At 55.4% G+C, this 21,897-nt stretch overlaps 1 protein-coding gene across 1 annotated transcript in view; it reads left to right on the plus strand.

Annotated features, from left to right (window-relative positions):
* LOC140720056 (NACHT, LRR and PYD domains-containing protein 3-like) overlaps positions 1–21,897 on the plus strand; it is a 209,740-nt gene that overhangs the window by 168,415 nt on the left and 19,428 nt on the right. The window lies entirely within an intron of this gene.

Here is a 21,897-nt window from a genome sequence, read left to right on the forward strand (position 1 = left end):
AATTTCTTCCCAATCCTCCTTAACTCTGTGGGATCTCTCTTCCACATCCCCCTTCCTCCTGTGGGATCTCTCTTCCCCATCTCCCATCCGCCTGTGAGATCTCTCTTCCACAGCCCCCTTCCTCCTGTGGGATCTCTCTTCCCCATCTCCCATCCTCCTGTGGGTTCTCTCTTCCCCAGCCCCCTTCCTCCTGTGGGATCTCTCTTCCCCATCTCCCATCCTCCTGTGGGATCTCTCTTCCCCAGCCCCATTCCTCCTGTGGGATCTCTCTTCCCCAGCCCCATTCCTCCTGTGGGATCTCTCTTCCCCATCTCCCATCCTCCTGTGTGATCTCTCTTCCCCAGCCCCCTACCTCCAGTGGGATCTCTCTTTCCCATTCTCCTTCCTCTTGTGGGATCTCTCTTCCCCATCTCCCTTCCTTCTGTGGGAATTCTCTTCCGGATCCCCTTCCTCCTGTGGTATCTCTCTTTCCCATCCCCCTACCACATGTTGGATCTCTCTTCCTGATGCTGCTTCCTACTGTGGGATCACTCTTCCCCATCCACCTCCTCCTGCTGGAAATTTCCTCCCCATCCCCCGTCCTCCTGTGGGATCTCTATTCCACATCCCCCATCCTCCTGTGGGATCTCTCTTCCCCATCTCCCTTCCTCCTGTGCGATCTCTCTTCCCAATCCCCTTCCTCCTGTGGTATCTCTCTTTCCCATCCCCCTACCTCCTGTTGGATCTCTCTTCCTGATTCTGCTCCCTATTGTGGGATCTCTCTTCTGCATCCAATAACTCCTGCCGGAAATTTCTTCCCAATCCTCCTTCCCTCTGTGGGATCTCTCTCCCACATCCCCCTTCCTCCTGTGGGATCTCTCTTCCCCATCTGCCATCCTCATGTGGGATCTCTCTTCCCCAGCCCCCTTCCTCCTGTGGGAACTTTCCTCCCCATCTCCCTTCCTCCTGTGGGATCTCTCTTCCTCAGCCCCCTTCCTCCTGTGGGATCTCTCTTCCCCAGCCCCCTACCTCCTGTGGGATCTCTCTTCCCCATCTCCCATCCTCCTGTGGGATCTCTCTTCCCCAGCCCCCTACCTCCAGTGGGATCTCTCTTTCCCATTCTCCTTCCTCTTGTGGGATCTATCTTCCCCATCTCCCATCCTGCTGTAGGATCTCTCTTCCCCATCTCCCATCCTCCTGTGGGATCTCTCTTCCCCATCTCCCATCCTCCTGTGGGATCTCTATTCCCCATCTCCCATCCTCCTGTGGGATCTCTCTTCCCCAGCCCCATTCCTCCTGTGGGATCTCTCTTCCCCATCTCCCATCCTCTTGTGGGATCTCTCTTCCCCATCTCCCTTCCTTCTGTGGGAATTCTCTTCCGGATCCCCTTCCTCCTGTGGTATCTCTCTATCCCATCCCTCTACCACCTGTTGGATCTCTCATCCTGATGCTGCTTCCTACTGTGGGATCACTCTTCCCCATCCACCTCCTCCTGCTGGAAATTTCCTCCCCATCCCCCGTCCTCCTGTGGGATCTCTATTCCACATCCCCCATCCTCCTGTGGGATCTCTCTTCCCCATCTCCCTTCCTCCTGTGGGATCTCTCTTCCCAATCCCCTTCCTCTTGTGGTATCTCTCTTTCCCATCCCCTACCTCCTGCTGGATCTCTCTTCCTGATTCTGCTTCCTATTGTGGGATCTCTCTTCTGCAACCAATAACTCCTGCCGGATATTTCTTCCCAATCCTCCTTCCCTCTGTGGGATCTCTCTCCCACATCCCCCTTCCTCCTGTGGGATCTCTCTTCCCCATCTCCCATCCTCCTGTGGGATCTCTCTTCCCCAGCCCCATTCCTCCTGTGGGATCTCTCTTCCCCAGCCCCATTCCTCCTGTGGGATCTCTCTTCCCCATCTCCCATCCTACTGTGTGATCTCTCTTCCCCAGCCCCCTACCTCCAGTGGGATCTCTCTTTCCCATTCTCCTTCCTCTTGTGGGATCTCTCTTCCCCATCTCCCTTCCTTCTGTGGGAATTCTCTTCCGGATCCCCTTCCTCCTGTGGTATCTCTCTTTCCCATCCCCCTACCACCCGTTGGATCTCTCTTCCTGATGCTGCTTCCGACTGTGGGATCACTCTTCCCCATCCACCTCCTATAACCATATAACAATCACAGCACGGAAACAGGCCATTCCGGCCCTCCTAGTCCGTGCTGAAATCTTATCTCACCTAGTCCCACCTACCCGCACTCAGCCCATAACCCTCCACTCCTTTCCTGTCCATATACCTATCCAACTTTACCTTAAATGACACAACTGAACTGGCCTCTACTACTTCTACAGGAAGCTCATTCCACACAGCTATCACTCTCTGAGTAAAGAAAGACCCCCTCGTGTTTCCCTTAAACTGTTGCCCCCTGACTCTCAAATCATGTCCTCTCGTTTGAATCTCCCCTACTCTCAATGGAAACAGCCTATTCACGTCAACTCTATCTATCCCTCTCAACATTTTAAATACCTCGATCAAATCCCACCTCAACCTTCTACGCTCCAATGAATAGAGACCTAACTTGTTCAACCTTTCTCTGTAACTTAAGTGCTGAAACCCAGGTAACATCCTAGTAAATCGTCTCTGCACTCTCTCTAATTTATTGATATCTTTCCTATAATTCGGTGACCAGAACTGTACACAATATTCCAAATTTGGCCTTACCAATGCATTGTACAATTTTAACATTACATCCCAACTTCTGTACTCAATGCTCTGATTTATAAAGGCCAGCGTTCCAAAAGCCTTCTTCACCACCCTATCTACATGAGACTCCACCTTCAGGGAACTATGCACTGATATTCCTAGATCTCTCTGTTACACTGCATTCCTCAATGCCCTACCATTTACCCTGTATGTTCTATTTGGATTATTCCTGCCAAAATGCCTCCTGCTGGAAATTTCCTCCCCATCCCCCGTCCTACTGTGGGATCTCTATTCCACATCCCTCATCCTCCTGTGGGATCTCTCTTCCCCATCTCCCTTCCTCCTGTGGGATGTCTCTTTCCCATCCCCCTACATCCTGTTGGATCTCTCTCCCTGATTCTGCTTCCTATTGTGGGATCTCTCTTCCGCATCCAATAACTCCTGCCGGAAATTTCTTCCCAATCCTCCTTAACTCTGTGGGATCTCTCTTCCACATCCCCCTTCCTCCTGTGGGATCTCTCTTCCCCATCTCCCATCCGCCTGTGGGATCTCTCTTCCCCAGCCCCATTCCTCCTGTGGGATCTCTCTTCCCCAGCCCCATTCCTCCTGTGGGATCTCTCTTCCCCATCTCCCATCCTCCTGTGTGATCTCTCTTCCCCAGCCCCCTACCTCCAGTGGGATCTCTCTTTCCCATTCTCCTTCCTCTTGTGGGATCTCTCTTCCCCATCTCCCTTCCTTCTGTGGGAATTCTCTTCCGGATCCCCTTCCTCCTGTGGTGTCTCTCTTTCCCATCCCCCTTCCTCCTGTGGTATCTCTCTTTCCCATCCCCCTACCTCCTGTTGGATCTCTCTTCCTGATTCTGCTTCCTATTGTGGGATCTCTCTTCTGCATTCAATAACTCCTGCCGGAAATTTCTTCCCAATCCTCCTTCCTTCTGTGGGATCTCTCTCCCACATCCCCCTTCCTCCTGTGGGATCTCTCTTCCCCATCTCCCATCCTCATGTGGGATCTCTCTTCCCCAGCCCCCTTCCTCCTGTGGGTTCTTTCCTCCCCATCTCCCTTCCGCCTGTGGGATCTCTCTTCCTCAACCCCCTTCCTCCTGTGGGATCTCTCTTCCCCAGCCCCCTACCTCCTGTGGGATCTCTCTTCCCCATCTCCCATCCTCCTGTGGGATCTCTCTTCCCCAGCCCCCTACCTCCAGTGGGATCTCTCTTTCCCATCTCCCTTCCTCCTGTGCGATCTCTCTTCCCAATCCCCTTCCTCCTGTGGTATCTCTCTTTCCCATCCCCCTACCTCCTGTTGGATCTCTCTTCCTGATTCTGCTTCCTATTGTGGGATCTCTCTTCTGCATCCAATAACTCCTGCCGGAAATTTCTTCCCAATCCTCCTTCCCTCTGTGGGATCTCTCTCCGACATCCCCCTTCCTCCTGTGGGATCTCTCTTCCCCATCTCCCATCCTGCTGTAGGATCTCTCTTCCCCATCTCCCATCCTCCTGTGGGATCTCTCTCCCACATCCCCCTTCCTCCTGTGGGATCTCTCTTCCCCATCTCCCATCCTCATGTGGGATCTCTCTTCCCCAGCCCCCTTCCTCCTGTGGGATCTTTGCTCCCCAGCCCCCTACCTCCAGTGGGATCTCTCTTTCCCATTCTCCTTCCTCTTGTGGGATCTCTCTTCCCTATCTCCCATCCTGCTGTAGGATCTCTCTTCCCCATCTCCCATCCTCCTGTGGGATCTCTCTTCCCCATCTCCCATCCTCCTGTGGGATCTCTCTTCCCCATCTCCCATCCTCCTGTGGGATCTCTCTTCCCCAGCCCCATTCCTCCTGTGGGATCTCTCTTCCCCATCTCCCATCCTCTTGTGGGATCTCACTTCCCCATCTCCCTTCCTTCTGTGGGAATTCTCTTCCGGATCCCCTTCCTCCTGTGGTATCTCTCTTTCCCATCCCCCTACCATCTGTTGGATCTCTCTTCCTGATGCTGCTTCCTACTGTGGGATCACTCTTCCCCATCCACCTCCTCCTGCTGGAAATTTCCTCCCCATCCCCCGTCCTCCTGTGGGATCTCTCTTCCCCATCCCCTACCTCCTGTTGGATCTCTCTTCCTGATTCTGCTTCCTATTGTGGGATCTCTCTTCTGCAACCAATAACTCCTGCCGGACATTTCTTCCCAATCCTCCTTCCCTCTGTGGGATCTCTCTCCCACATCCCCCTTCCTCCTGTGGGATCTCTCTTCCCCATCTCCCATCCTCCTGTGGGATCTCTCTTCCCCAGCCCCATTCCTCCTGTGGGATCTCTCTTCCCCAGCCCCATTCCTCCTGTGGGATCTCTCTTCCCCATCTCCCATCCTCCTGTGTGATCTCTCTTCCCCAGCCCCCTACCTCCAGTGGGATCTCTCTTTCCCATTCTCCTTCCTCTTGTGGGATCTCTCTTCCCCATCTCCCTTCCTTCTGTGGGAATTCTCTTCCGGATCCCCTTCCTCCTGTGGTATCTCTCTTTCCCATCCCCCTACCACCTGTTGGATCTCTCTTCCTGATGCTGCTTCCTACTGTGGGATCACTCTTCCCCATCCACCTCCTCCTGCTGGAAATTTCCTCCCCATCCCCCGTCCTCCTGTGGGATCTCTATTCCACATCCCCCATCCTCCTGTGGGATCTCTCTTCCCCATCTCCCTTCCTCCTGTGCGATCTCTCTTCCCAATCCCCTTCCTCCTGTGGTATCTCTCTTTCCCATCCCCCTACCTCCTGTTGGATCTCTCTTCCTGATTCTGCTTCCTATTGTGGGATCTCTCTTCTGCATGCAATAACTCCTGCCGGAAATTTCTTCCCAATCCTCCTTCCCTCTGTGGGATCTCTCTCCCACACCCCCCTTCCTCCTGTGGGATCTCTCTTCCCCATCTCCCATCCTCCTGTGGGATCTCTCTTCCCCAGTCCCCTTCCTCCTGTGGGATCTCTCTTCCCCATCTCCCATCCTCATGTGGGATCTCCCTTCCCCAGCCCCCTTCCTCCTGTGGGATCTTTCCTCCCCATCTCCCTTCCTCCTGTGGGATCTCTCTTCCTCAGCCCCCTTCCTCCTGTGGGATCTCTCTTACCCAGCCCCCTACCTCCTGTGGGATCTCTCTTCCCCAACTCCCATCCTCCAGTGGGATCTCTCTTCCCCAGCCCCCTACCTCCAGTGGGATCTCTCTTTCCCATTCTCCTTCCTCTTGTGGGATCTCTCTTCCCCATCTCCCATCCTGCTGTAGGATCTCTCTTCCCCATCTCCCATCCTCCTGTGGGATCTCTCTTCCCCATCTCCCATCCTCCTGTGGGATCTCTCTTCCCCATCTCCCATCCTCCTGTGGGATCTCTCTTCCCCAGCCCCCGTCCTCCTGTGGGATCTTTCTTCCCCATCTCCCTTCCTCCTGTGGGATCTCTCTTCCCCAGCCCCCTTCCTCCTGTGGGATCTCTCTTCCCCAGCCCATTACCTCCTGTGGGATCTCTCTTCCCCATCTCCCATCCTCCTCTGGGATCTCTCTTCCCCAGCCCCCTACCTCCAGTGGGATCTCTCTTCCCCATCTCCCTTCCTTCTGTGGGAATTCTCTTCCGGATCCCCTTCCTCCTGTGGTATCTCTCTTTCCCATCCCCCTACCACCTGTTGGATCTCTCTTCCTGATGCTGCTTCCTACTGTGGGATCACTATTCCCCATCCACCTCCTCCTGCTGGAAATTTCCTCCCCATCCGCCGTCCTCCTGTGGGATCTCTATTCCACATCCCCCATCCTCCTGTGGGATCTCTCTTCCCCATCTCACTTCCTCCTGTGGGATCTCTCTTCCCAATCCCCTTCCTCCTGTGGGATCTCTCTTCCCCAGCCCACTACCTCCTGTGGGATCTCTCTTCCCCATCTCCCATCCTCCTCTGGGATCTCTCTTCCCCAGCCCCCTACCTCCAGTGGGATCTCTCTTCCCCATCTCCCTTCCTTCTGTGGGAATTCTCTTCCGGATCCCCTTCCTCCTGTGGTATCTCTCTTTCCCATCCCCCTACCACCTGTTGGATCTCTCTTCCTGATGCTGCTTCCTACTGTGGGATCACTCTTCCCCATCCACCTCCTCCTGCTGGAAATTTCCTCCCCATCCGCCGTCCTCCTGTGGGATCTCTATTCCACATCCCCCATCCTCCTGTGGGATCTCTCTTCCCCATCTCACATCCTCCTGTGGGATCTCTCTTCCCAATCCCCTTCCTCTTGTGGTATCTCTCTTTCCCATCCCCTACCTCCTGTTGGATCTCTCTTCCTGATTCTGCTTCCTATTGTGGGATCTCTCTTCTGCAACCAATAACTCCTGCCGGACATTTCTTCCCAATCCTCCTTCCCTCTGTGGGATCTCTCTCCCACATCCCCCTTCCTCCTGTGGGATCTCTCTTCCCCATCTCCAATCCTCCTGTGGGATCTCTCTTCCCCAGCGTCCTTCCTCCTGTGGGATCTCTCTTCCCCATCTCCCATCCTCCTGTGGGATCTCTCTTCCCCAGCCCCCTTCCTCCTGTGGGATCTTTCTTCCCCATCTCCCTTCCTCCTGTGGGATCTCTCTTCCCCAGCCCCCTTCCTCCTGTGGGATCTCTCTTCCCCAGCCCACTACCTCCTGTGGGATCTCTCTTCCCCATCTCCCATCCTCCTCTGGGATCTCTCTTCCCCAGCCCCCTACCTCCAGTGGGATCTCTCTTTCCCTTTCTCCTTCCTCTTGTGGGATCTCTCTTCCCCATCTCCCATCCTGCTGTAGGATCTCTCTTCCCCATCTCCCATCCTCCTGTGGGATCTCTCTTCCCCATCTCCCATCCTCCTGAGGGATCTCTCTTCCCCAGCCCCATTCCTCCTGTGGGAACTCTCTTCCCCATCTCCCATCCTCCTGTGGGATCTCACTTCCCCAGCCCCCTACCTTCCGTGGGATCTCTCTTTCCCATTCTCCTTCCTCTTGTGGGATCTCTCTTCCCCATCTCCCTTCCTTCTGTGGGAATTCTCATCCGGATCCCCTTCCTCCTGTGGTATCTCTCTTCCCATCCCCCTACCACCTGTTGGATCTCTCTTCCTGATGCTGCTTCCTACTGTGGGATCACTCTTCCCCATCCACCTCCTCCTGCTGGAAATTTCCTCCCCATCCCCCGTCCCCCTGTGGGATCTCTATTCCACATCCCCCATCCTCCTGTGGGATCTCTCTTCCCCATCTCCCTTCCTCCTGTGGGATCTCTCTTCCCAATCCCCTTCCTCCTGTGGGATCTCTCTTCCCCAGCCCACTACCTCCTGTGGGATCTCTCTTCCCCATCTGCCATCCTCCTCTGGGATCTCTCTTCCCCAGCCCCCTACCTCCAGTGGGATCTCTCTTCCCCATCTCCCTTCCTTCTGTGGGAATTCTCTTCCGGATCCCCTTCCTCCTGTGGTATCTCTCTTTCCCATCCCCCTACCACCTGTTGGATCTCTCTTCCTGATGCTGCTTCCTACTGTGGGATCACTCTTCCCCATCCACCTCCTCCTGCTGGAAATTTCCTCCCCATCCCCCGTCCTCCTGTGGGATCTCTCTTCCCCATCTCACTTCCTCCTGTGGGATCTCTCTTCCCAATCCCCTTCCTCTTGTGGTATCTCACTTTCCCATCCGCTACCTTCTGTTGGATCTCTCTTCCTGATTCTGCTTCCTATTGTGGGATCTCTCTTCTGCAACCAATAACTCCTGCCGGACATTTCTTCCCAATCATCCTTCCCTCTGTGGGATCTCTCTCCCACATCCCCCTTCCTCCTGTGGGTTCTCTCTTCCCCATCTCCCATCCTCCTGTGGGATCTCTCTTCCACAGCCCCCTTCCTCCTGTGGGATCTATCTTCCCCATCTCCCATCCTCCTGTGGGATCTCTCTTCCCCAGCAACCTTCCTCCTGTGGGATCTTTCTTCCCCATCTCCCTTCCTCCTGTGGGATCTCTCTTCCCCAGCCCCCTTCCTCCTGTGGGATCTCTCTTCCCCAGCCCACTACCTCCTGTGGGATCTCTCTTCCCCATCTCCCATCCTCCTGTGTGATCTCTCTTCCCCAGCCCCCTAACTCCAGTGGGATCTCTCTTTCCCATTCTCCTTCCTCTTGTGGGATATCTCTTCCCCATCTCCCATCCTGCTGTAGGATCTCTCTTTCCCATTCTCCTTCCTCCTGTGGGATCTCTCTTCCCCATCTCCCATCCTCCTGAGGGATCTCTCTTCCCCAGCCCCATTCCTCCTGTGGGAACTCTCTTCCCCATCTCCCATCCTCCTCTGGGATCTCTCTTCCCCAGCCCCCTACCTCCAGTGGGATCTCTCTTCCCCATCTCCCTTCCTTCTGTGGGAATTCTCTTCCGGATCCCCTTCCTCCTGTGGTATCTCTCTTCCCATCCCCCTACCACCTGTTGGATCTCTCTTCCTGATGCTGCTTCCTACTGTGGGATCACTCTTCCCCATCCACCTCCTCCTGCTGGAAATTTCCTCCCCATCCCCCGTCCCCCTGTGGGATCTCTATTCCACATCCCCCATCGTCCTGTGGGATCTCTCTTCCCCATCTCCCTTCCTCCTGTGGGATCTCTCTTCCCAATCCCCTTCCTCCTGTCGTATCTCTCTTTCCCATCCCCCTACCTCCTGTTGGATCTCTCTTCCTGATTCTGCTTCCCATTGTGGGATCTCTCTTCTGCATCCAATAACTCCTGCCGGAAATTTCTTCCCAATCCTCCTTCCCTCTGTGGGATCTCTCTTCCCAATCCCCTTCCTCCTGTGGTATCTCTCTTTCCCATCCCCCTACCTCCTGTTGGATCTCTCTTCCTGATTCTGCTTCCCATTGTGGGATCTCTCTTCTGCATCCAATAACTCCTGCCGGAAATTTCTTCCCAATCCTCCTTCCCTCTGTGGGATCTCTCTCCCACATCCCACTTCCTCCTGTGGGATCTCTCTTCCCCATCTCCCATCCTCCTGTAGGATCTCTCTTCCCCAGCCCCCTTCCTCCTGTGGGATCTCTCTTCCCCATCTCCCATCCTCCTGTGGGATCTCTCTTCCCCATCTCCCTTCCTCCTGTGGGATCTCTCTTCCTCAGCCCCCTTCCTCCTGTGGGATCTCTCTTCCCCAGCCCCCTACCTCCTGTGGGATCTCTCTTCCCCATCTCCCATCCTCCTGTGGGATCTCTCTTCCCCAGCCCCCTACCTCCAGTGGGATCTCTCTTTCCCATTCTCCTTCCTCTTGTGGGATCTCTCTTCTCCATCTCCCATCCTGCTGTAGGATCTCTCTTCCCCATCTCCCATCCTCCTGTGGGATCTCTCTTCCCCATCTCCCATCCTCCTGTGGGATCTCTCTTCCCCAGCCCCATTCCTCCTGTGGGATCTCTCTTCCCCATCTCCCATCCTCCTGTGGGATCTCTCTTCCCCATCTCCCTTCCTCCTGTGGGATCTCTCTTCCCAATCCCCTTCCTCTTGTGGTATCTCTCTTTCCCATCCCCTACCTCCTGTTGGATCTCTCTTCCTGATTCTGCTTCCTATTGTGGGATCTCTCTTCTGCAACCAATAACTCCTGCCGGACATTTCTTCCCAATCCTCCTTCCCTCTGTGGGATGTCTCTCCCACATCCCCCTTCCTCCTGTGGGATCTCTCTTCCCCATCTCCAATCCTCCTGTGGGATCTCTCTTCCCCAGCGTCGTTCCTCCTGTGGGATCTCTCTTCCCCATCTCCCATCCTCCTGTGGGATCTCTCTTCCCCAGCCCCCTTCCTCCTGTGGGATCTTTCTTCCCCATCTCCCTTCCTCCTGTGGGATCTCTCTTCCCCATCCCCCTTCCTCCTGTGGGATCTCTCTTCCCCAGCCCACTACCTCCTGTGGGATCTCTCTTCCCCATCTCCCATCCTCCTCTGGGATCTCTCTTCCCCAGCCCCCTACCTCCAGTGGGATCTCTCTTTCCCTTTCTCCTTCCTCTTGTGGGATCTCTCTTCCCCATCTCCCATCCTGCTGTAGGATCTCTCTTCCCCATCTCCCATCCTCCTGTGGGATCTCTCTTCCCCATCTCCCATCCTCCTGAGGGATCTCTCTTCCCCAGCCCCATTCCTCCTGTGGGAACTCTCTTCCCCATCTCCCATCCTCCTGTGGGATCTCACTTCCCCAGCCCCCTACCTTCCGTGGGATCTCTCTTTCCCATTCTCCTTCCTCTTGTGGGATCTCTCTTCCCTATCTCCCTTCCTTCTGTGGGAATTCTCTTCCGGATCCCCTTCCTCCTGTGGTATCTCTCTTCCCATCCCCCTACCACCTGTTGGATCTCTCTTCCTGATGCTGCTTCCTACTGTGGGATCACTCTTCCCCATCCACGTCCTCCTGATGGAAATTTCCTCCCCATCCCCCGTCCCCCTGTGGGATCTCTATTCCACATCCCCCATCCTCCTGTGGGATCTCTCTTCCCCATCTCCCTTCCTCCTGTGGGATCTCTCTTCCCAATCCCCTTCCTCCTGTGGGATCTCTCTTCCCCAGCCCACTACCTCCTGTGGGATCTCTCTTCCCCATCTCCCATCCTCCTCTGGGATCTCTCTTCCCCAGCCCCCTACCTCCAGTGGGATCTCTCTTCCCCATCTCCCTTCCTTCTGTGGGAATTCTCTTCCGGATCCCCTTCCTCCTGTGGTATCTCTCTTTCCCATCCCCCTACCACCTGTTGGATCTCTCTTCCTGATGCTGCTTCCTACTGTGGGATCACTCTTCCCCATCCACCTCCTCCTGCTGGAAATTTCCTCCCCATCCCCCGTCCTCCTGTGGGATCTCTATTCCACATCCCCCATCCTCCTGTGGGATCTCTCTTCCCCATCTCACTTCCTCCTGTGGGATCTCTCTTCCCAATCCCCTTCCTCTTGTGGTATCTCTCTTTCCCATCCGCTACCTCCTGTTGGATCTCTCTTCCTGATTCTGCTTCCTATTGTGGGATCTCTCTTCTGCAACCAATAACTCCTGCCGGACATTTCTTCCCAATCCTCCTTCCCTCTGTGGGATCTCTCTCCCACATCCCCCTTCCTCCTGTGGGTTCTCTCTTCCCCATCTCCCATCCTCCTGTGGGATCTCTCTTCCCCAGCCCCCTTCCTCCTGTGGGATCTCTCTTCCCCATCTCCCATCCTCCTGTGGGATCTCTCTTCCCCAGCCCCCTTCTTCCTGTGGGATCTTTCTTCCCCATCTCCCTTCCTCCTGTGGGATCTCTCTTCCCCAGCCCCCTTCCTCCTGTGGGATCTCTCTTCCCCAGCCCACTACCTCCTGTGGGATCTCTTTTCCCCATCTCCCATCCTCCTCTGGGATCTCTCTTCCCCAGCCCCCTACCTCCAGTGGGATCTCTCTTTCCCATTCTCCTTCCTCTTGTGGGATATCTCTTCCCCATCTCCCATCCTGCTGTAGGATCTCTCTTCCCCATCTCCCATCCTACTGTGGGATCACTCTTCCCCATCCACCTCCTCCTGCTGGAAATTTCCTCCCCATCCCCCGTCCCCCTGTGGGATCTCTATTCCACATCCCCCATCCTCCTGTGGGATCTCTCTTCCCCATCTCCCTTCCTCCTGTGGGATCTCTCTTCCCAATCCCCTTCCTCCTGTGGGATCTCTCTTCCCCAGCCCACTACCTCCTGTGGGATCTCTCTTCCCCATCTCCCATCCTCCTCTGGGATCTCTCTTCCCCAGCCCCCTACCTCCAGTGGGATCTCTCTTCCCCATCTCCCTTCCTTCTGTGGGAATTCTCTTCCGGATCCCCTTCCTCCTGTGGTATCTCTCTTTCCCATCCCCCTACCACCTGTTGGATCTCTCTTCCTGATGCTGCTTCCTACTGTGGGATCACTCTTCCCCATCCACCTCCTCCTGCTGGAAATTTCCTCCCCATCCCCCGTCCTCCTGTGGGATCTCTCTTCCCCATCTCACTTCCTCCTGTGGGATCTCTCTTCCCAATCCCCTTCCTCTTGTGGTATCTCACTTTCCCATCCGCTACCTTCTGTTGGATCTCTCTTCCTGATTCTGCTTCCTATTGTGGGATCTCTCTTCTGCAACCAATAACTCCTGCCGGACATTTCTTCCCAATCATCCTTCCCTCTGTGGGATCTCTCTCCCACATCCCCCTTCCTCCTGTGGGTTCTCTCTTCCCCATCTCCCATCCTCCTGTGGGATCTCTCTTCCACAGCCCCCTTCCTCCTGTGGGATCTATCTTCCCCATCTCCCATCCTCCTGTGGGATCTCTCTTCCCCAGCAACCTTCCTCCTGTGGGATCTTTCTTCCCCATCTCCCTTCCTCCTGTGGGATCTCTCTTCCCCAGCCCCCTTCCTCCTGTGGGATCTCTCTTCCCCAGCCCACTACCTCCTGTGGGATCTCTCTTCCCCATCTCCCATCCTCCTGTGTGATCTCTCTTCCCCAGCCCCCTAACTCCAGTGGGATCTCTCTTTCCCATTCTCCTTCCTCTTGTGGGATATCTCTTCCCCATCTCCCATCCTGCTGTAGGATCTCTCTTTCCCATTCTCCTTCCTCCTGTGGGATCTCTCTTCCCCATCTCCCATCCTCCTGAGGGATCTCTCTTCCCCAGCCCCATTCCTCCTGTGGGAACTCTCTTCCCCATCTCCCATCCTCCTCTGGGATCTCACTTCCCCAGCCCCCTACCTCCAGTGGGATCTCTCTTCCCCATCTCCCTTCCTTCTGTGGGAATTCTCTTCCGGATCCCCTTCCTCCTGTGGTATCTCTCTTCCCATCCCCCTACCACCTGTTGGATCTCTCTTCCTGATGCTGCTTCCTACTGTGGGATCACTCTTCCCCATCCACCTCCTCCTGCTGGAAATTTCCTCCCCATCCCCCGTCCCCCTGTGGGATCTCTATTCCACATCCCCCATCGTCCTGTGGGATCTCTCTTCCCCATCTCCCTTCCTCCTGTGGGATCTCTCTTCCCAATCCCCTTCCTCCTGTCGTATCTCTCTTTCCCATCCCCCTACCTCCTGTTGGATCTCTCTTCCTGATTCTGCTTCCCATTGTGGGATCTCTCTTCTGCATCCAATAACTCCTGCCGGAAATTTCTTCCCAATCCTCCTTCCCTCTGTGGGATCTCTCTTCCCAATCCCCTTCCTCCTGTGGTATCTCTCTTTCCCATCCCCCTACCTCCTGTTGGATCTCTCTTCCTGATTCTGCTTCCCATTGTGGGATCTCTCTTCTGCATCCAATAACTCCTGCCGGAAATTTCTTCCCAATCCTCCTTCCCTCTGTGGGATCTCTCTCCCACATCCCACTTCCTCCTGTGGGATCTCTCTTCCCCATCTCCCATCCTCCTGTAGGATCTCTCTTCCCCAGCCCCCTTCCTCCTGTGGGATCTCTCTTCCCCATCTCCCATCCTCCTGTGGGATCTCTCTTCCCCATCTCCCTTCCTCCTGTGGGATCTCTCTTCCTCAGCCCCCTTCCTCCTGTGGGATCTCTCTTCCCCAGCCCCCTACCTCCTGTGGGATCTCTCTTCCCCATCTCCCATCCTCCTGTGGGATCTCTCTTCCCCAGCCCCCTACCTCCAGTGGGATCTCTCTTTCCCATTCTCCTTCCTCTTGTGGGATCTCTCTTCTCCATCTCCCATCCTGCTGTAGGATCTCTCTTCCCCATCTCCCATCCTCCTGTGGGATCTCTCTTCCCCATCTCCCATCCTCCTGTGGGATCTCTCTTCCCCAGCCCCATTCCTCCTGTGGGATCTCTCTTCCCCATCTCCCATCCTCCTGTGGGATCTCTCTTCCCCATCTCCCTTCCTCCTGTGGGATCTCTCTTCCCAATCCCCTTCCTCTTGTGGTATCTCTCTTTCCCATCCCCTACCTCCTGTTGGATCTCTCTTCCTGATTCTGCTTCCTATTGTGGGATCTCTCTTCTGCAACCAATAACTCCTGCCGGACATTTCTTCCCAATCCTCCTTCCCTCTGTGGGATGTCTCTCCCACATCCCCCTTCCTCCTGTGGGATCTCTCTTCCCCATCTCCAATCCTCCTGTGGGATCTCTCTTCCCCAGCCCCCTTCCTCCTGTGGGATCTCTCTTCCCCATCTCCCATCCTCCTGTGGGATCTCTCTTCCCCAGCCCCCTTCCTCCTGTGGGATCTTTCTTCCCCATCTCCCTTCCTCCTGTGGGATCTCTCTTCCCCATCCCCCTTCCTCCTGTGGGATCTCTCTTCCCCAGCCCACTACCTCCTGTGGGATCTCTCTTCCCCATCTCCCATCCTCCTCTGGGATCTCTCTTCCCCAGCCCCCTACCTCCAGTGGGATCTCTCTTTCCCTTTCTCCTTCCTCTTGTGGGATCTCTCTTCCCCATCTCCCATCCTGCTGTAGGATCTCTCTTCCCCATCTCCCATCCTCCTGTGGGATCTCTCTTCCCCATCTCCCATCCTCCTGAGGGATCTCTCTTCCCCAGCCCCATTCCTCCTGTGGGAACTCTCTTCCCCATCTCCCATCCTCCTGTGGGATCTCACTTCCCCAGCCCCCTACCTTCCGTGGGATCTCTCTTTCCCATTCTCCTTCCTCTTGTGGGATCTCTCTTCCCTATCTCCCTTCCTTCTGTGGGAATTCTCTTCCGGATCCCCTTCCTCCTGTGGTATCTCTCTTCCCATCCCCCTACCACCTGTTGGATCTCTCTTCCTGATGCTGCTTCCTACTGTGGGATCACTCTTCCCCATCCACGTCCTCCTGATGGAAATTTCCTCCCCATCCCCCGTCCCCCTGTGGGATCTCTATTCCACATCCCCCATCCTCCTGTGGGATCTCTCTTCCCCATCTCCCTTCCTCCTGTGGGATCTCTCTTCCCAATCCCCTTCCTCCTGTGGGATCTCTCTTCCCCAGCCCACTACCTCCTGTGGGATCTCTCTTCCCCATCTCCCATCCTCCTCTGGGATCTCTCTTCCCCAGCCCCCTACCTCCAGTGGGATCTCTCTTCCCCATCTCCCTTCCTTCTGTGGGAATTCTCTTCCGGATCCCCTTCCTCCTGTGGTATCTCTCTTTCCCATCCCCCTACCACCTGTTGGATCTCTCTTCCTGATGCTGCTTCCTACTGTGGGATCACTCTTCCCCATCCACCTCCTCCTGCTGGAAATTTCCTCCCCATCCCCCGTCCTCCTGTGGGATCTCTATTCCACATCCCCCATCCTCCTGTGGGATCTCTCTTCCCCATCTCACTTCCTCCTGTGGGATCTCTCTTCCAAATCCCCTTCCTCTTGTGGTATCTCTCTTTCCCATCCGCTACCTCCTGTTGGATCTCTCTTCCTGATTCTGCTTCCTATTGTGGGATCTCTCTTCTGCAACCAATAACTCCTGCCGGACATTTCTTCCCAATCCTCCTTCCCTCTGTGGGATCTCTCTCCCACATCCCCCTTCCTCCTGTGGGTTCTCTCTTCCCCATCTCCCATCCTCCTGTGGGATCTCTCTTCCCCAGCCCCCTTCCTCCTGTGGGATCTCTCTTCCCCATCTCCCATCCTCCTGTGGGATCTCTCTTCCCCAGCCCCCTTCTTCCTGTGGGATCTTTCTTCCCCATCTCCCTTCCTCCTGTGGGATCTCTCTTCCCCAGCCCCCTTCCTCCTGTGGGATCTCTCTTCCCCAGCCCACTACCTCCTGTGGGATCTCTCTTCCCCATCTCCCATCCTCCTCTGGGATCTCTCTTCCCCAGCCCCCTACCTCCAGTGGGATCTCTCTTTCCCATTCTCCTTCCTCTTGTGGGATATCTCTTCCCCATCTCCCATCCTGCTGTAGGATCTCTCTTCCCCATCTCCCATCCTCCTGTGGGATCTCTCTTCCCCATCTCCCATCCTCCTGAGGGATCTCTCTTCCCCAGCCCCATTCCTCCTGTGGGAACTCTCTTCCCCATCTCCCATCCTCCTGTGGGATCTCACTTCCCCAGCCCCCTACCTTCCGTGGGATCTCTCTTTCCCATTCTCCTTCCTCTTGAGGGATCTCTCTTCCCCATCTCCCTTCCTTCTGTGGGAATTCTCTTCCGGATCCCCTTCCTCCTGTGGTGTCTCTCTTCCCATCCCCCTACCACCTGTTGGATCTCTCTTCCTGATGCTGCTTCCTACTGTGGGATCACTCTTCCCCATCCACCTCCTCCTGCTGGAAATTTCCTCCCCATCCCCCGTCCCCCTGTGGGATCTCTATTCCACATCCCCCATCGTCCTGTGGGATCTCTCTTCCCCATCTCCCTTCCTCCTGTGGGATCTCTCTTCCCAATCCCCTTCCTCCTGTCGTATCTCTCTTTCCCATCCCCCTACCTCCTGTTGGATCTCTCTTCCTGATTCTGCTTCCCATTGTGGGATCTCTCTTCTGCATCCAATAACTCCTGCCGGAAATTTCTTCCCAATCCTCCTTCCCTCTGTGGGATCTCTCTTCCCAATCCCCTTCCTCCTGTGGTATCTCTCTTTCCCATCCCCCTACCTCCTGTTGGATCTCTCTTCCTGATTCTGCTTCCCATTGTGGGATCTCTCTTCTGCATCCAATAACTCCTGCCGGAAATTTCTTCCCAATCCTCCTTCCCTCTGTGGGATCTCTCTCCCACATCCCACTTCCTCCTGTGGGATCTCTCTTCCCCATCTCCCATCCTCCTGTAGGATCTCTCTTCCCCAGCCCCCTTCCTCCTGTGGGATCTCTCTTTCCCATCCCCCTACCTCCTGTTGGATCTCTCTTCCTGATTCTGCTTCCCATTGTGGGATCTCTCTTCTGCATCCAATAACTCCTGCCGGAAATTTCTTCCCAATCCTCCTTCCCTCTGTGGGATCTCTCTTCCCAATCCCCTTCCTCCTGTGGTATCTCTCTTTCCCATCCCCCTACCTCCTGTTGGATCTCTCTTCCTGATTCTGCTTCCCATTGTGGGATCTCTCTTCTGCATCCAATAACTCCTGCCGGAAATTTCTTCCCAATCCTCCTTCCCTCTGTGGGATCTCTCTCCCACATCCCACTTCCTCCTGTGGGATCTCTCTTCCCCATCTCCCATCCTCCTGTAGGATCTCTCTTCCCCAGCCCCCTTCCTCCTGTGGGATCTCTCTTCCCCATCTCCCATCCTCCTGTGGGATCTCTCTTCCCCATCTCCCTTCCTCCTGTGGGATCTCTCTTCCTCAGCCCCCTTCCTCCTGTGGGATCTCTCTTCCCCAGCCCCCTACCTCCTGTGGGATCTCTCTTCCCCATCTCCCATCCTCCTGTGGGATCTCTCTTCCCCAGCCCCCTACCTCCAGTGGGATCTCTCTTTCCCATTCTCCTTCCTCTTGTGGGATCTCTCTTCTCCATCTCCCATCCTGCTGTAGGATCTCTCTTCCCCATCTCCCATCCTCCTGTGGGATCTCTCTTCCCCATCTCCCATCCTCCTGTGGGATCTCTCTTCCCCAGCCCCATTCCTCCTGTGGGATCTCTCTTCCCCATCTCCCATCCTCCTGTGGGATCTCTCTTCCCCATCTCCCTTCCTCCTGTGGGATCTCTCTTCCCAATCCCCTTCCTCTTGTGGTATCTCTCTTTCCCATCCCCTACCTCCTGTTGGATCTCTCTTCCTGATTCTGCTTCCTATTGTGGGATCTCTCTTCTGCAACCAATAACTCCTGCCGGACATTTCTTCCCAATCCTCCTTCCCTCTGTGGGATGTCTCTCCCACATCCCCCTTCCTCCTGTGGGATCTCTCTTCCCCATCTCCAATCCTCCTGTGGGATCTCTCTTCCCCAGCGTCGTTCCTCCTGTGGGATCTCTCTTCCCCATCTCCCATCCTCCTGTGGGATCTCTCTTCCCCAGCCCCCTTCCTCCTGTGGGATCTTTCTTCCCCATCTCCCTTCCTCCTGTGGGATCTCTCTTCCCCATCCCCCTTCCTCCTGTGGGATCTCTCTTCCCCAGCCCACTACCTCCTGTGGGATCTCTCTTCCCCATCTCCCATCCTCCTCTGGGATCTCTCTTCCCCAGCCCCCTACCTCCAGTGGGATCTCTCTTTCCCTTTCTCCTTCCTCTTGTGGGATCTCTCTTCCCCATCTCCCATCCTGCTGTAGGATCTCTCTTCCCCATCTCCCATCCTCCTGTGGGATCTCTCTTCCCCATCTCCCATCCTCCTGAGGGATCTCTCTTCCCCAGCCCCATTCCTCCTGTGGGAACTCTCTTCCCCATCTCCCATCCTCCTGTGGGATCTCACTTCCCCAGCCCCCTACCTTCCGTGGGATCTCTCTTTCCCATTCTCCTTCCTCTTGTGGGATCTCTCTTCCCTATCTCCCTTCCTTCTGTGGGAATTCTCTTCCGGATCCCCTTCCTCCTGTGGTATCTCTCTTCCCATCCCCCTACCACCTGTTGGATCTCTCTTCCTGATGCTGCTTCCTACTGTGGGATCACTCTTCCCCATCCACGTCCTCCTGATGGAAATTTCCTCCCCATCCCCCGTCCCCCTGTGGGATCTCTATTCCACATCCCCCATCCTCCTGTGGGATCTCTCTTCCCCATCTCCCTTCCTCCTGTGGGATCTCTCTTCCCAATCCCCTTCCTCCTGTGGGATCTCTCTTCCCCAGCCCACTACCTCCTGTGGGATCTCTCTTCCCCATCTCCCATCCTCCTCTGGGATCTCTCTTCCCCAGCCCCCTACCTCCAGTGGGATCTCTCTTCCCCATCTCCCTTCCTTCTGTGGGAATTCTCTTCCGGATCCCCTTCCTCCTGTGGTATCTCTCTTTCCCATCCCCCTACCACCTGTTGGATCTCTCTTCCTGATGCTGCTTCCTACTGTGGGATCACTCTTCCCCATCCACCTCCTCCTGCTGGAAATTTCCTCCCCATCCCCCGTCCTCCTGTGGGATCTCTATTCCACATCCCCCATCCTCCTGTGGGATCTCTCTTCCCCATCTCACTTCCTCCTGTGGGATCTCTCTTCCAAATCCCCTTCCTCTTGTGGTATCTCTCTTTCCCATCCGCTACCTCCTGTTGGATCTCTCTTCCTGATTCTGCTTCCTATTGTGGGATCTCTCTTCTGCAACCAATAACTCCTGCCGGACATTTCTTCCCAATCCTCCTTCCCTCTGTGGGATCTCTCTCCCACATCCCCCTTCCTCCTGTGGGTTCTCTCTTCCCCATCTCCCATCCTCCTGTGGGATCTCTCTTCCCCAGCCCCCTTCCTCCTGTGGGATCTCTCTTCCCCATCTCCCATCCTCCTGTGGGATCTCTCTTCCCCAGCCCCCTTCTTCCTGTGGGATCTTTCTTCCCCATCTCCCTTCCTCCTGTGGGATCTCTCTTCCCCAGCCCCCTTCCTCCTGTGGGATCTCTCTTCCCCAGCCCACTACCTCCTGTGGGATCTCTCTTCCCCATCTCCCATCCTCCTCTGGGATCTCTCTTCCCCAGCCCCCTACCTCCAGTGGGATCTCTCTTTCCCATTCTCCTTCCTCTTGTGGGATATCTCTTCCCCATCTCCCATCCTGCTGTAGGATCTCTCTTCCCCATCTCCCATCCTCCTGTGGGATCTCTCTTCCCCATCTCCCATCCTCCTGAGGGATCTCTCTTCCCCAGCCCCATTCCTCCTGTGGGAACTCTCTTCCCCATCTCCCATCCTCCTGTGGGATCTCACTTCCCCAGCCCCCTACCTTCCGTGGGATCTCTCTTTCCCATTCTCCTTCCTCTTGAGGGATCTCTCTTCCCCATCTCCCTTCCTTCTGTGGGAATTCTCTTCCGGATCCCCTTCCTCCTGTGGTGTCTCTCTTCCCATCCCCCTACCACCTGTTGGATCTCTCTTCCTGATGCTGCTTCCTACTGTGGGATCACTCTTCCCCATCCACCTCCTCCTGCTGGAAATTTCCTCCCCATCCCCCGTCCCCCTGTGGGATCTCTATTCCACATCCCCCATCGTCCTGTGGGATCTCTCTTCCCCATCTCCCTTCCTCCTGTGGGATCTCTCTTCCCAATCCCCTTCCTCCTGTCGTATCTCTCTTTCCCATCCCCCTACCTCCTGTTGGATCTCTCTTCCTGATTCTGCTTCCCATTGTGGGATCTCTCTTCTGCATCCAATAACTCCTGCCGGAAATTTCTTCCCAATCCTCCTTCCCTCTGTGGGATCTCTCTTCCCAATCCCCTTCCTCCTGTGGTATCTCTCTTTCCCATCCCCCTACCTCCTGTTGGATCTCTCTTCCTGATTCTGCTTCCCATTGTGGGATCTCTCTTCTGCATCCAATAACTCCTGCCGGAAATTTCTTCCCAATCCTCCTTCCCTCTGTGGGATCTCTCTCCCACATCCCACTTCCTCCTGTGGGATCTCTCTTCCCCATCTCCCATCCTCCTGTAGGATCTCTCTTCCCCAGCCCCCTTCCTCCTGTGGGATCTCTCTTCCCCATCTCCCATCCTCCTGTGGGATCTCTCTTCCCCATCTCCCTTCCTCCTGTGGGATCTCTCTTCCTCAGCCCCCTTCCTCCTGTGGGATCTCTCTTCCCCATCTCCCTTCCTCCTGTGGGATCTCTCTTCCCAATCCCCTTCCTCTTGTGGTATCTCTCTTTCCCATCCCCTACCTCCTGTTGGATCTCTCTTCCTGATTCTGCTTCCTATTGTGGGATCTCTCTTCTGCAACCAATAACTCCTGCCGGACATTTCTTCCCAATCCTCCTTCCCTCTGTGGGATCTCTCACCCACATCCCCCTTCCTCCTGTGGGATCTCTCTTCCCCATCTCCAATCCTCCTGTGGGATCTCTCTTCCCCAGCGTCGTTCCTCCTGTGGGATCTCTCTTCCCCATCTCCCATCCTCCTGTGGGATCTCTCTTCCCCAGCCCCCTTCCTCCTGTGGGATCTTTCTTCCCCATCTCCCTTCCTCCTGTGGGATCTCTCTTCCCCAGCCCCCTTCCTCCTGTGGGATCTCTCTTCCCCAGCCCACTACCTCCTGTGGGATCTCTCTTCCCCATCTCCCATCCTCCTCTGGAATCTCTCTTCCCCAGCCCCCTACCTCCAGTGGGATCTCTCTTTCCCTTTCTCCTTCCTCTTGTGGGATCTCTCTTCCCCATCTCCCATCCTGCTGTAGGATCTCTCTTCCCCATCTCCCATCCTCCTGTGGGATCTCTCTTCCCCATCTCCCATCCTCCTGAGGGATCTCTCTTCCCCAGCCCCATTCCTCCTGTGGGAACTCTCTTCCCCATCTCCCATCCTCCTGTGGGATCTCACTTCCCCAGCCCCCTACCTTCCGTGGGATCTCTCTTTCCCATTCTCCTTCCTCTTGTGGGATCTCTCTTCCCCATCTCCCTTCCTTCTGTGGGAATTCTCTTCCGGATCCCCTTCCTCCTGTGGTATCTCTCTTCCCATCC

This window comes from Hemitrygon akajei, unplaced genomic scaffold, assembly GCF_048418815.1.
Source record: "Hemitrygon akajei unplaced genomic scaffold, sHemAka1.3 Scf000035, whole genome shotgun sequence".
In the NCBI taxonomy this organism is placed as follows: Eukaryota; Metazoa; Chordata; class Chondrichthyes; order Myliobatiformes; family Dasyatidae; genus Hemitrygon; species Hemitrygon akajei.